The sequence below is a fragment of the Pseudophryne corroboree genome, chromosome 5 (assembly GCF_028390025.1).
Source record: "Pseudophryne corroboree isolate aPseCor3 chromosome 5, aPseCor3.hap2, whole genome shotgun sequence".
In the NCBI taxonomy this organism is placed as follows: Eukaryota; Metazoa; Chordata; class Amphibia; order Anura; family Myobatrachidae; genus Pseudophryne; species Pseudophryne corroboree.
This window is the reverse complement of record NC_086448.1, coordinates 436,578,365-436,592,488: the sequence shown is the minus strand read 5'-3', so window position 1 is coordinate 436,592,488 and position 14,124 is coordinate 436,578,365.

Sequence of the window (14,124 nt, the reverse complement as noted above, 5' to 3'; positions counted from 1 at the left end):
TTTAGGACTAAAAATAATATTGTCAGGTGTGAGGTGTTCAGAATAGACTGGAAATTAGAGATGAGCGGGTTCGGTTTCTCTGAATCCGAACCCGCACGAACTTCATGTTTTTTTTCACGGGTCCGAGCGACTCGGATCTTCCCGCCTTGCTCGGTTAACCCGAGCGCGCCCGAACGTCATCATGACGCTGTCGGATTCTCGCGAGGCTCGGATTCTATCGCGAGACTCGGATTCTATATAAGGAGCCGCGCGTCGCCGCCATTTTCACACGTGCATTGAGATTGATAGGGAGAGGACGTGGCTGGCGTCCTCTCCGTTTAGAATAGATTAGAGAGACACTTGATTTACTAATTTTGGGGAGCATTAGGAGTACTCAGTACAGTGCAGAGTTTTGCTGATAGTGACCACCAGTTTTATTTATAATCCGTTCTCTGCCTGAAAAAAGCGATACACAGCACACAGTGACTCAGTCACATACCATATCTGTGTGCACTGCTCAGGCTCAGGCCAGTGTGCTGCATCATCTATTATCTATATATAATATTATATATATCTGATTATCTGTCTGACTGCTCAGCTCACACTAGCTTATAATTGTGGGGGAGACTGGGGAGCACTACTGCAGTGCCAGTTATAGGTTATAGCAGGAGCCAGGAGTACATAATATATTATATAGTGAGTGACCACCAGACACACAGTGCAGTTTATTTAATATATCCGTTCTCTGCCTGAAAAAAGCGATACACACAGTGACTCAGTCAGTCACATACCATATCTGTGTGCACTGCTCAGGCTCAGGCCAGTGTGCTGCATCATCTATATATATTATATATCTGTCTGACTGCTCAGCTCACACAGCTTATAATTGTGGGGGAGACTGGGGAGCACTACTGCAGTGCCAGTTATAGGTTATAGCAGGAGCCAGGAGTACATAATATTATATTAAAACAGTGCACACTTTTGCTGCAGGAGTGCCACTGCCAGTGTGACTAGTGACCAGTGACCTGACCACCAGTATATATAATATTAGTAGTATACTATCTCTTTATCAACCAGTCTATATTAGCAGCAGACACAGTACAGTGCGGTAGTTCACGGCTGTGGCTACCTCTGTGTCGGCACTCGGCAGCCCGTCCATAATTGTATATACCACCTAACCGTGGTTTTTTTTTCTTTCTTTATACATACATACTAGTTACGAGTATACTATCTCTTTATCAACCAGTCTATATTAGCAGCAGACACAGTACAGTGCGGTAGTTCACGGCTGTGGCTACCTCTGTGTCGGCACTCGGCAGCCCGTCCATAATTGTATATACCACCTAACCGTGGTTTTTTTTTCTTTCTTTATACATACATACTAGTTACGAGTATACTATCTCTTTATCAACCAGTCTATATATTAGCAGCAGACACAGTACAGTGCGGTAGTTCACGGCTGTGGCTACCTCTGTGTCGGCACTCGGCAGCCCGTCCATAATTGTATATACCACCTAACCGTGTTTTTTTTTTCTTTCTTTATACATACATACTAGTTACGAGTATACTATCTCTTTATCAACCAGTCTATATATTAGCAGCAGACACAGTACAGTGCGGTAGTTCACGGCTGTGGCTACCTCTGTGTCGGCACTCGGCAGCCCGTCCATAATTGTATATACCACCTAACCGTGGTTTTTTTTTCTTTCTTTATACATACATACTAGTTACGAGTATACTATCTCTTTATCAACCAGTCTATATATTAGCAGCAGACACAGTACAGTGCGGTAGTTCACGGCTGTGGCTACCTCTGTGTCGGCACTCGGCAGCCCGTCCATAATTGTATACTAGTATCCAATCCATCCATCTCCATTGTTTACCTGAGGTGCCTTTTAGTTGTGCCTATTAAAATATGGAGAACAAAAATGTTGAGGTTCCAAAATTAGGGAAAGATCAAGATCCACTTCCACCTCGTGCTGAAGCTGCTGCCACTAGTCATGGCCGAGACGATGAAATGCCAGCAACGTCGTCTGCCAAGGCCGATGCCCAATGGCATAGTACAGAGCATGTCAAAACCAAAACACCAAATATCAGTAAAAAAAGGACTCCAAAACCTAAAATAAAATTGTCGGAGGAGAAGCGTAAACTTGCCAATATGCCATTTACCACACGGAGTGGCAAGGAACGGCTGAGGCCCTGGCCTATGTTCATGGCTAGTGGTTCAGCTTCACATGAGGATGGAAGCACTCAGCCTCTCGCTAGAAAACTGAAAAGACTCAAGCTGGCAAAAGCACCGCAAAGAACTGTGCGTTCTTTGAAATCCCAAATCCACAAGGAGAGTCCAATTGTGTCGGTTGCGATGCCTGACCTTCCCAACACTGGACGTGAAGAGCATGCGCCTTCCACCATTTGCACGCCCCCTGCAAGTGCTGGAAGGAGCACCCGCAGTCCAGTTCCTGATAGTCAGATTGAAGATGTCAGTGTTGAAGTACACCAGGATGAGGAGGATATGGGTGTTGCTGGCGCTGGGGAGGAAATTGACCAGGAGGATTCTGATGGTGAGGTGGTTTGTTTAAGTCAGGCACCCGGGGAGACACCTGTTGTCCGTGGGAGGAATATGGCCGTTGACATGCCAGGTGAAAATACCAAAAAAATCAGCTCTTCGGTGTGGAGGTATTTCACCAGAAATGCGGACAACAGGTGTCAAGCCGTGTGTTCCCTTTGTCAAGCTGTAATAAGTAGGGGTAAGGACGTTAACCACCTCGGAACATCCTCCCTTATACGTCACCTGCAGCGCATTCATAATAAGTCAGTGACAAGTTCAAAAACTTTGGGTGACAGCGGAAGCAGTCCACTGACCAGTAAATCCCTTCCTCTTGTAACCAAGCTCACGCAAACCACCCCACCAACTCCCTCAGTGTCAATTTCCTCCTTCCCCAGGAATGCCAATAGTCCTGCAGGCCATGTCACTGGCAATTCTGACGAGTCCTCTCCTGCCTGGGATTCCTCCGATGCATCCTTGCGTGTAACGCCTACTGCTGCTGGCGCTGCTGTTGTTGCCGCTGGGAGTCGATGGTCATCCCAGAGGGGAAGTCGTAAGCCCACTTGTACTACTTCCAGTAAGCAATTGACTGTTCAACAGTCCTTTGCGAGGAAGATGAAATATCACAGCAGTCATCCTACTGCAAAGCGGATAACTGAGTCCTTGACAACTATGTTGGTGTTAGACGTGCGTCCGGTATCCGCCGTTAGTTCACAGGGAACTAGACAATTTATTGAGGCAGTGTGCCCCCGTTACCAAATACCATCTAGGTTCCACTTCTCTAGGCAGGCGATACCGAGAATGTACACGGACGTCAGAAAAAGACTCACCAGTGTCCTAAAAAATGCAGTTGTACCCAATGTCCACTTAACCACGGACATGTGGACAAGTGGAGCAGGGCAGGGTCAGGACTATATGACTGTGACAGCCCACTGGGTAGATGTATGGACTCCCGCCGCAAGAACAGCAGCGGCGGCACCAGTAGCAGCATCTCGCAAACGCCAACTCTTTCCTAGGCAGGCTACGCTTTGTATCACCGCTTTCCAGAATACGCACACAGCTGAAAACCTCTTACGGCAACTGAGGAAGATCATCGCGGAATGGCTTACCCCAATTGGACTCTCCTGTGGATTTGTGGCATCGGACAACGCCAGCAATATTGTGTGTGCATTAAATATGGGCAAATTCCAGCACGTCCCATGTTTTGCACATACCTTGAATTTGGTGGTGCAGAATTTTTTAAAAAACGACAGGGGCGTGCAAGAGATGCTGTCGGTGGCCAGAAAAATTGCGGGACACTTTCGGCGTACAGGCACCACGTACAGAAGACTGGAGCACCACCAAAAACTACTGAACCTGCCCTGCCATCATCTGAAGCAAGAAGTGGTAACGAGGTGGAATTCAACCCTCTATATGCTTCAGAGGTTGGAGGAGCAGCAAAAGGCCATTCAAGCCTATACAATTGAGCACGATATAGTAGGTGGAATGCACCTGTCTCAAGTGCAGTGGAGAATGATTTCAACGTTGTGCAAGGTTCTGATTCCCTTTGAACTTGCCACACGTGAAGTCAGTTCAGACACTGCCAGCCTGAGTCAGGTCATTCCCCTCATCAGGCTTTTGCAGAAGAAGCTGGAGGCATTGAAGAAGGAGCTAAAAGGGAGCGATTCCGCTAGGCATGTGGGACTTGTGGATGCAGCCCTTAATTCGCTTAACAAGGATTCACGGGTGGTCAATCTGTTGAAATCAGAGCACTACATTTTGGCCACCGTGCTCGATCCTAGATTTAAAGCCTACCTTGGATCTCTCTTTCCGGCAGACACAGGTCTGCTGGGGTTGAAAGACCTGCTGGTGACAAAATTGTCAAGTCAAGCGGAACGCGACCTGTCAACATCTCCTCCTTCACATTCTCCTGCAACTGGGGGTGCGAGGAAAAGGCTCAGAATTCCGAGCCCACCCGCTGGCGGTGATGCAGGGCAGTCTGGAGCGACTGCTGATGCTGACATCTGGTCCGGACTGAAGGACCTGACAACGATTACGGACATGTCGTCTACTGTCACTGCATATGATTCTCTCAACATTGATAGAATGGTGGAGGATTATATGAGTGACCGCATCCAAGTAGGCACGTCACACAGTCCGTACTTATACTGGCAGGAAAAAGAGGCAATTTGGAGGCCCTTGCACAAACTGGCTTTATTCTACCTAAGTTGCCCTCCCACAAGTGTGTACTCCGAAAGAGTGTTTAGTGCCGCCGCTCACCTTGTCAGCAATCGGCGTACGAGGTTACATCCAGAAAATGTGGAGAAGATGATGTTCATTAAAATGAATTATAATCAATTCCTCCGCGGAGACATTGACCAGCAGCAATTGCCTCCACAAAGTACACAGGGAGCTGAGATGGTGGATTCCAGTGGGGACGAATTGATAATCTGTGAGGAGGGGGATGTACACGGTGATATATCGGAGGGTGAAGATGAGGTGGACATCTTGCCTCTGTAGAGCCAGTTTGTGCAAGGAGAGATTAATTGCTTCTTTTTTTGGGGGGGTCCAAACCAACCCGTCATATCAGTCACAGTCGTGTGGCAGACCCTGTCACTGAAATGATGGGTTGGTTAAAGTGTGCATGTCCTGTTTTGTTTATACAACATAAGGGTGGGTGGGAGGGCCCAAGGACAATTCCATCTTGCACCTCTTTTTTCTTTTCTTTTTCTTTGCATCATGTGCTGATTGGGGAGGGTTTTTTGGAAGGGACATCCTGCGTGACACTGCAGTGCCACTCCTAGATGGGCCCGGTGTTTGTGTCGGCCACTAGGGTCGCTAATCTTACTCACACAGTCAGCTACCTCATTGCGCCTCTTTTTTTCTTTGCGTCATGTGCTGTTTGGGGAGGGTTTTTTGGAAGGGACATCCTGCGTGACACTGCAGTGCCACTCCTAGATGGGCCCGGTGTTTGTGTCGGCCACTAGGGTCGCTAATCTTACTCACACAGCTACCTCATTGCGCCTCTTTTTTTCTTTGCGTCATGTGCTGTTTGGGGAGGGTTTTTTGGAAGGGACATCCTGCGTGACACTGCAGTGCCACTCCTAGATGGGCCCGGTGTTTGTGTCGGCCACTAGGGTCGCTAATCTTACTCACACAGCTACCTCATTGCGCCTCTTTTTTCTTTGCGTCATGTGCTGTTTGGGGAGGGTTTTTTGGAAGGGACATCCTGCGTGACACTGCAGTGCCACTCCTAGATGGGCCCGGTGTTTGTGTCGGCCACTAGGGTCGCTAATCTTACTCACACAGCTACCTCATTGCGCCTCTTTTTTTCTTTGCGTCATGTGCTGTTTGGGGAGGGTTTTTTGGAAGGGACATCCTGCGTGACACTGCAGTGCCACTCCTAGATGGGCCCGGTGTTTGTGTCGGCCACTAGGGTCGCTAATCTTACTCACACAGCTACCTCATTGCGCCTCTTTTTTTCTTTGCGTCATGTGCTGTTTGGGGAGGGTTTTTTGGAAGGGACATCCTGCGTGACACTGCAGTGCCACTCCTAGATGGGCCCGGTGTTTGTGTCGGCCACTAGGGTCGCTAATCTTACTCACACAGCTACCTCATTGCGCCTCTTTTTTTCTTTGCGTCATGTGCTGTTTGGGGAGGGTTTTTTGGAAGGGACATCCTGCGTGACACTGCAGTGCCACTCCTAGATGGGCCCGGTGTTTGTGTCGGCCACTAGGGTCGCTTATCTTACTCACACAGCGACCTCGGTGCAAATTTTAGGACTAAAAATAATATTGTGAGGTGTGAGGTATTCAGAATAGACTGAAAATGAGTGTAAATTATGGTTTTTGAGGTTAATAATACTTTGGGATCAAAATGACCCCCAAATTCTATGATTTAAGCTGTTTTTTAGTGTTTTTTGAAAAAAACACCCGAATCCAAAACACACCCGAATCCGACAAAAAAAATTCGGTGAGGTTTTGCCAAAACGCGTTCGAACCCAAAACACGGCCGCGGAACCGAACCCAAAACCAAAACACAAAACCCGAAAAATTTCAGGCGCTCATCTCTACTGGAAATGAGTGTAAATTATGGTTATTGAGGTTAATAATACTATGGGATCAAAATGACCCCCAAATTCAATGATTTAAGCTGTTTTTTAGGGTTTTTTGAAAAAAACACCCGAATCCAAAACGCACCCGAATCCGACAAAAAAAATTCGGTGAGGTTTTGCCAAAACGCTTTCGAACCCAAAACACGGCCGCGGAACCGAACCCAAAACCAAAACACAAAACCCGAAAAATTTCCGGTGCACATCACTAATTGCTAGTTGTGGCTCCCCTATTTGAATAATGGACTGCCCTAAAACTGCCACTGGCAAGAAAGTGCAGCCTCATGGTTTAGGAGATTTTGTAATGAGTCAGTGGTATTTGCATTTATATATATATATATATATATATATATATATATTTCAAATATACTGTAAGTACTTAACCAACCTATTCCCAGTCAGGAGAGGATAGTGTCTCAATTATCAGAGGTTAACCTGTCACTTGAACTATACATTGCCGAAACCTCTCAGCGAGCAATAGAAGGAAAGGGCACATAGATATTTTGATTCTTAAATGCATTAGTGAAAAGTTTGATAGTCAGCAACTGCTTATCTCATACCTCCCAACATTGTCAGGGTCCAAGTCGGGACCCTGCTACTCTCCTGCACGTCGAAGGAGTGTTTTGCCCAAAAAGGGTGTGTGGCCTTGGGAAAAGGGGTGTGGCTTCATGGGAATGAATGCGACCGGGAGCCACGCCCCGTTTATTCACTATAGGGGCATGGCCAGCGCTCTGTGAGCTGATGGCCATGCCCACAGCCTCTCTGCCTCCCATGAATAGACGCTGTGCACATGCAAACCTTACAAATTTAACATACAGTGGGCAGAGCTTGGCCTGTCATCCCAGCATTTACAGTACTGAGCAGAGCAGCATCAGCAGTGGTACGGGGCAGAGAAGGAGGTGAATTATTCTCCTAAGTGCCAGCCTATTGACAGCATCAACCTGGGGAAGGCCCATCTGAAGGTGCGACCTGACAAAAATTGGCATTGTCGGGCGGAGCAAGTCCTGTTGTAAGTCTTATTAGTTTACAAGGAAGTCCTTCAAAATTAAAGTTATACGCACAGAAATACTTGAAATTCTGTAGCGAAGCATGGGTATTCAACTAGGTAAAATATACAGCTTTCATCCTTAATACATAGTTCTTTCTTGACCCTTGTATGTGCCAGAAACGTAGCCTTAGGGTGTCTATAACTCATCACTTATTTCACAAAAAGCAAATACACTGCAAAATAAATTACTAAAAACATCTTGTAATGTAATATACATTTGTCATTTAAGACATATATTAGCATTATACTGTCATCTTCTTAATGTAACACAAACAGTATTCTTGCGCAATCTGATCTCATGGGAAGTGAATACTGACATATCCAATTAACTGAACACCAAAGTACATAATGGCATAGTAAGTGATGAAATTAGAAATCTGTTTCAGTAACCCTATATCTTCTGCTCAAACTCCATTCCTTGTAGCATTTGTCACCCTTTTGCTTATAGTATAATTGCATGTGTCAACGATAAGCGTTTTTATAAAAGGCATAAACACAGGCATTCATTTTAATTGTGGTGGAGATACTGTATTTGTAGGCTGCCCTTTCAGAACATTAGAACTGTTGTTCTTGGTACAGGTATGACAACAGAAGTACAGGGAAGCACTGAAGGGTTTTCAAAGCACCAATTGTTGTCTGCTGTTCAGACTGAAATATATGGGGTGGTATTCTTTCCGCCCCCTTCCAAACCCATTTTGTTTCTGCTGACGGGTGTGATATCACCATTTCAGCTCACTACCCTCGGAGAGGCGCCCTAACCATTTACGCAGCTAAACCTGATAACGGAGATCACTTTAGTAAGGAGATTGGGCATGATATATCATATGAATACCGTCCTAAGAGTCATATGTTAAAGCCTTTGTCGAAGTCAAAAATATTACATACACACTACATGTATACTCCAAACAGAGTGGTCTCTGTGCGTGTGCCTAATCGCCGTGCGTACGCATACACGTAGCGTGCACAGGATATACGGTAGCATACGCATTCGCACAGAGAAGCCACAAAGACATATTCAACACATATTCATACAACACATAAAACATGTTTAGCACCAGACTGGTATCATAATTGTTTTTATATAATAGCGTAACATCAGATATATATATATATATATATATATATATATATATAAGCGAAGAAACAATGGCGGCACTCTGGAGACTTGGTTTTAAGTGGTGAAAAAGTAGTGCTGTTTATTTCAACGTTTCGGGGTGCAAGCCCCCGTCTTCAGGAAACACATACAGTGACATGGTGATAAAACAACTTTAAATAACTTACCCGGCGCGCGTCCAGCCGTCCGCTCCACGCCGCCGCTCGGCTTCCGGGTTCCACACTTCCGGTCACCTGACATGACTCGGATGACGCAGAGCCCCAGGGCCGTCATGCGGGGGCGGGGGGATGTTGCCATGGTGAGTGCTGTCTGACATGCAGACAAAAACATAAACATAGGGCACAAACGACAAGTAAACCATGTGAATATCAAAATCGGTAAAAATAGGATAAAGTAGGCCCTGAACAATGCCTTACTCTAAAACATTAAAGTGCTAAACTTACATATGATAATAAAACGCAAATAGTGAACCTCACACATTAAAAGTAGCTATGGCCTATCTCAAACCGGGCTATTATCAAGGACAACTCTATTATCAACTCGGGTGCTAAAAGGGAGGGGTAATTCTGTGTAGGAAAAAACAATGTGTTCCCTAATGCACACCGAGTGAAAAATCTGCAGATATACGCAACTAAGATCTCCGTATTATCTGACTATTATGTAGTAATATTTTTCACTTGGAGTGCATTAGGGAACACATTGTTTTTTCCTACACAGAATTACCCCTCCCTTTTAGCACCTGAGTGCCATTACAATCTGATTGAGCAGCTTTCCATTTTGTGCATTGTATTTAGAGAGGCATGGATGGGTCAGCATTAGGAGGTATTGCTGACTCCAGAGTGCCATAGGGGAAGCCAGGGGTATCTCCAGGTAAGCTGGCTCTCAGATGCTGTAGGAGCCATTACGATGTGGCCTTACACTGGGAATTTAACCCAGACATATTTGTAATTATTTATGGGGTGGGTGTGGGGTGCGGTGGCCCCTGTGTTGGTGTGGCTGGGCTGCTTCAGGTCGGCACACCCTAACACTTTATTAACACTTATGATTTTCCCTATCACTTTGTATATATTATTTTAATCACACCACTTACATAGCACTTCTGTGCTTCTTATTAACCCTTATTAATTCTCACCTGTGTGCTGACCTGGGGTGGCCGACCTGTGCCGACATCATGGGGTCCTGCACCCCGGACCCATACCTAGTATTAGGGACCCCCAGTGACGGAGAAGCCTTGTCGATCGGCCTGGGGGCTTAACCCTATATCTGCAGATATACGCAACTAAGATCTCCGTATTATCTGACTATTATGTAGTAATATTTTTCACTCGGTGTGCATTAGGGAACACATTGTTTTTTCCTACACAGAATTACCCCTCCCTTTTAGCACCTGAGTGCCATTACAATCTGATTGAGCAGCTTTCCATTTTGTGCATTGTATTTAGAGAGGCATGGATGGGTCAGCATTAGGAGGTATTGCTGACTCCAGAGTGCCATAGGGGAAGCCAGGGGTATCTCCAGGTAAGCTGGCTCTCAGATGCTGTAGGAGCCATTACCATGTGGCCTTACACTGGGCATTTAACCCAGACATATTTGTAATTATTTATGGGGTGGGTGTGGGGTGCGGTGGCCCCTGTGTCGGTGTGGCTGGGCTGCTTCAGGTCGGCACACCCTAACACTTTATTAACACTTATGATTTTCCCTATCACTTTGTATATATTATTTTAATCACACCACTTACATAGCACTTCTGTGCTTCTTATTAACCCTTATTAATTCTCACCTGTGTGCTGACCTGGGGTGGCCGACCTGTGCCGACATCATGGGGTCCTGCACCCCGGACCCAAACCTAGTATTAGGGACCCCCAGTGACGGAGAAGCCTTGTCGATCGGCCTGGGGGCTTAACCCTATATCTGCAGATATACGCAACTAAGATCTCTGTATTATCTGACTATTATGTAGTAATATTTTTCACTCGGTGTGCATTAGGGAACACATTGTTTTTTCCTAATCTGTAGCCTTTGTCACAATGTAAACAATATATATGAACAAATCCATCACCATTTAAAAGCTACCAATGAATTTAACTAGCCCATGCCATAGTCAATTATAGTTTCAATTAGATCTAGTCAGAGCAATAGTGAGATAAATACTTAGCATGATGTAATACCCACAGTTGAGAAAGTTTTTCCATGATTTGTTTTAGACTTGGAAGATACTGAGTGTGTAAGATGACCCTCTGCTTGTTACAAGACCTAGATAATTGAAATGTTAACGAACTTGTTCAACTACTCTGGAACAAGAATACAGCAAGCATGTGAACATCTGTTGAGATGCAAATTAGAGCTGCTGTGGAAACTACATAAATAAAATAAAATAAAAATCCTAAACCGATGTGGCTTAACAAAAACATTAAGGAACTTATGGGCAAGAAAAGGCGAGCATTTAAAAAATATAAATCTGACTGGGAAGCAGAGTCATTTCAGCACTATAAGGAAAGTAACAAAATTTGCAAAAAGGAAATAAGAGCGGCTAAAGTAGAAACTGAAAAACTAGTAGCAAAGGAAAGCAAAGCGAATCCCAAAAAATTCTTTAAATACATTAATAGCAAGAGATTAAAGAAGGAGAGTATAGGCCCTTTAAAAGACAAGTTGGGAGTCTTAAGCAAAAATGATAATGACATAGCGGACACACTAAATGAGTTTTTTTCAACAGTATTCACTAGAGAGGACCCATTTCAGGGACTGACACACAATCTCAATAATGAGAATATCCCACTGATAGGTACTTATTTAAGCGAGGAAGTAGTCTGTGACCGATTAAAACATTTAAAGATTAATAAATCACCAGGGCCCGATGGTATTCACCCAAGGGTTCTAATGGAGCTTCACTCTGAACTGGCAAAACCGCTATCTTTGATCTTTAAGGATTCAGTTATATCAGGTATGGTTCCCAAAGACTGGCGTATAGCAGAAGTAGTGCCTATATTCAAAAAGGGAAGTAAAGCTGAACCAGGTAATTATAGACCAGTTAGTCTTACATCTATAGTGGGGAAAGTATTGGAAGGTATTCTAAGAGATAGTATTCAGAAGTTCCTTGAAGTCAATAAGGTCATTAAAAGGAATCAACATGGGTTTATGAAGGACAGATCCTGTCAAACCAACTTACTTGGCTTTTATGAAACAGTAAGCGCAAACCTAGATCAGGGTAAAGACGTGGATGTAATCTTTTTAGACTTTGCCAAAGCGTTCGATACTGTACCACACATGAGACTTATCTACAAGCTACAAGAATCAGGGCTAGGAATCACAATATGCACTTGGGTCAAAAACTGGTTAGATAATAGGGAGCAGCGCGTTGTGGTTAATGGATCTTTTTCAACTTGGACTGAAGTGCTAAGTGGTGTGCCGCAAGGCTCAGTATTAGGACTGCTATTGTTCAATATTTTCATTAACGACCTAACAGAAGGTCTAGAGAGCATGGTGTCAATTTTTGCAGATGATACCAAATTGTGTAAGGCTATAAATACAGAGGAGGATGCCGAGTCTCTTCAGAACGACTTAGTTAAATTAGAAGCATGGGCAGCCAAATGGAGAATGCGCTTCAACACAGACAAGTGTAAGGTAATGCACTGTGGTAACAAGAACAAAAATTACACCTACCTACTAAATGGGGTAAAATTAGGGGATTCTGTACTGGAAAAGGACTTGGGTGTCCTCATAGATAGCAAGCTAAGCAGTAGTACCCAAAGTAGGACTGCAGCAAAGAAGGCTAATAAGATATTAGCATGCATAAAACGGGGTATTGATGCTAGGGACGAGAGCATTATACTCCCGTTATATAAATCACTAGTGAGGCCACACCTTGAATACTGTGTACAATTCTGGGCACCGTACTACAAAAAGGATATCCTGGAGCTTGAAAAGGTACAGAGGAGGGCGACCAAACTAATTAAGGGCATGGAGACGATGGAATACAAGGAAAGGCTTGAAAGACTAGGCATGTTTACATTGGAAAAGCGGAGACTAAGAAGGGATATGATCAACATCTACAAATATATATGGGGACAATACACAGAGCTTGCGCGGGACCTGTTTTTGGTTAGATCAACACAGAGGACTCGTGGACACTCGCTCAGGTTAGAGGAGAGGAGATTCCGCACAATACGGCGTAAAGGCTTTTTCACGGTAAGGACAATACGTGTTTGGAATTCCCTGCCCGAGGGAGTTGTAATGGCAGAATCTGTCAACACCTTTAAGAATGGGTTAGATAAATTCCTAATGGATAAGGATATCCAGGGGTATGGTGCATAGTCATGCATTATAGTTACTATAAATAGGGATAAAATGCAACGGCTGACAGCAGCATCAGTCAGAAATTTTAGTCAAATCATCATGCATAGGAGACCACAAATAGGTTGAACTCGATGGACAATTGTCTTTTTTCAACCTCAGATACTATGTTACTATGTTACTATGTTACATTCATTCAGTATATGTGTATAAAAATATATGCTGTGTGAGGGTTTCATAGAGTATAAGATATAATGTGTATATGTATATATATGTTATATTAATATGTAAAATATGTATATTTATATCATTGTAGGTTCTGCTAGATAGCTATTCAATCTGAATCATAGCATTTAAATTATAGCCAATAGCCATATGAATTGAAGTGCAATGCCTCTAGGGGGATGTTATCAATCACTGGTAAATTATCCTTTCTCTAACGTCCTAGTGGATGCTGGGGACTCCGTCAGGACCATGGGGAATAGCGGCTCCGCAGGAGACAGGGCACAAAAAGTAAGCTTTTAGGATCACATGGTGTGTACTGGCTCCTCCCCCTATGACCCTCCTCCAAGCCTCAGTTAGGTTTTTGTGCCCGTCCGAGCAGGGTGCAATCTAGGTGGCTCTCTTAAAGAGTTGCTTAGAAAAAGTTTTTAGGTTCTTTATTTTCAGTGAGTCCTGCTGGCAACAGGCTCACTGCATCGAGGGACTTAGGGGAGAGAAGTGAACTCACCTGCGTGCAGGATGGATTGGCTTCTTAGGCTACTGGACACCATTAGCTCCAGAGGGAGTCGGAACACAGGTCTCGCCCTGGGGTTCGTCCCGGAGCCGCGCCGCCGACCCCCCTTGCAGATGCTGAAGATTGAAGAGGTCCGGAACCAGGCGGCAGAAGACTTTCAGTCTTCATCAGGTAGCGCACAGCACTGCAGCTGTGCGCCATTGTTGTCAGCACACTTCACACAGCGGTCACGGAGGGTGCAGGGCGCGGGGGGGGGGGCGCCCTGGGCAGCAATGTATAATACCTGTATGGCGAAAAATACATCACATATAGCCCTTGAGGC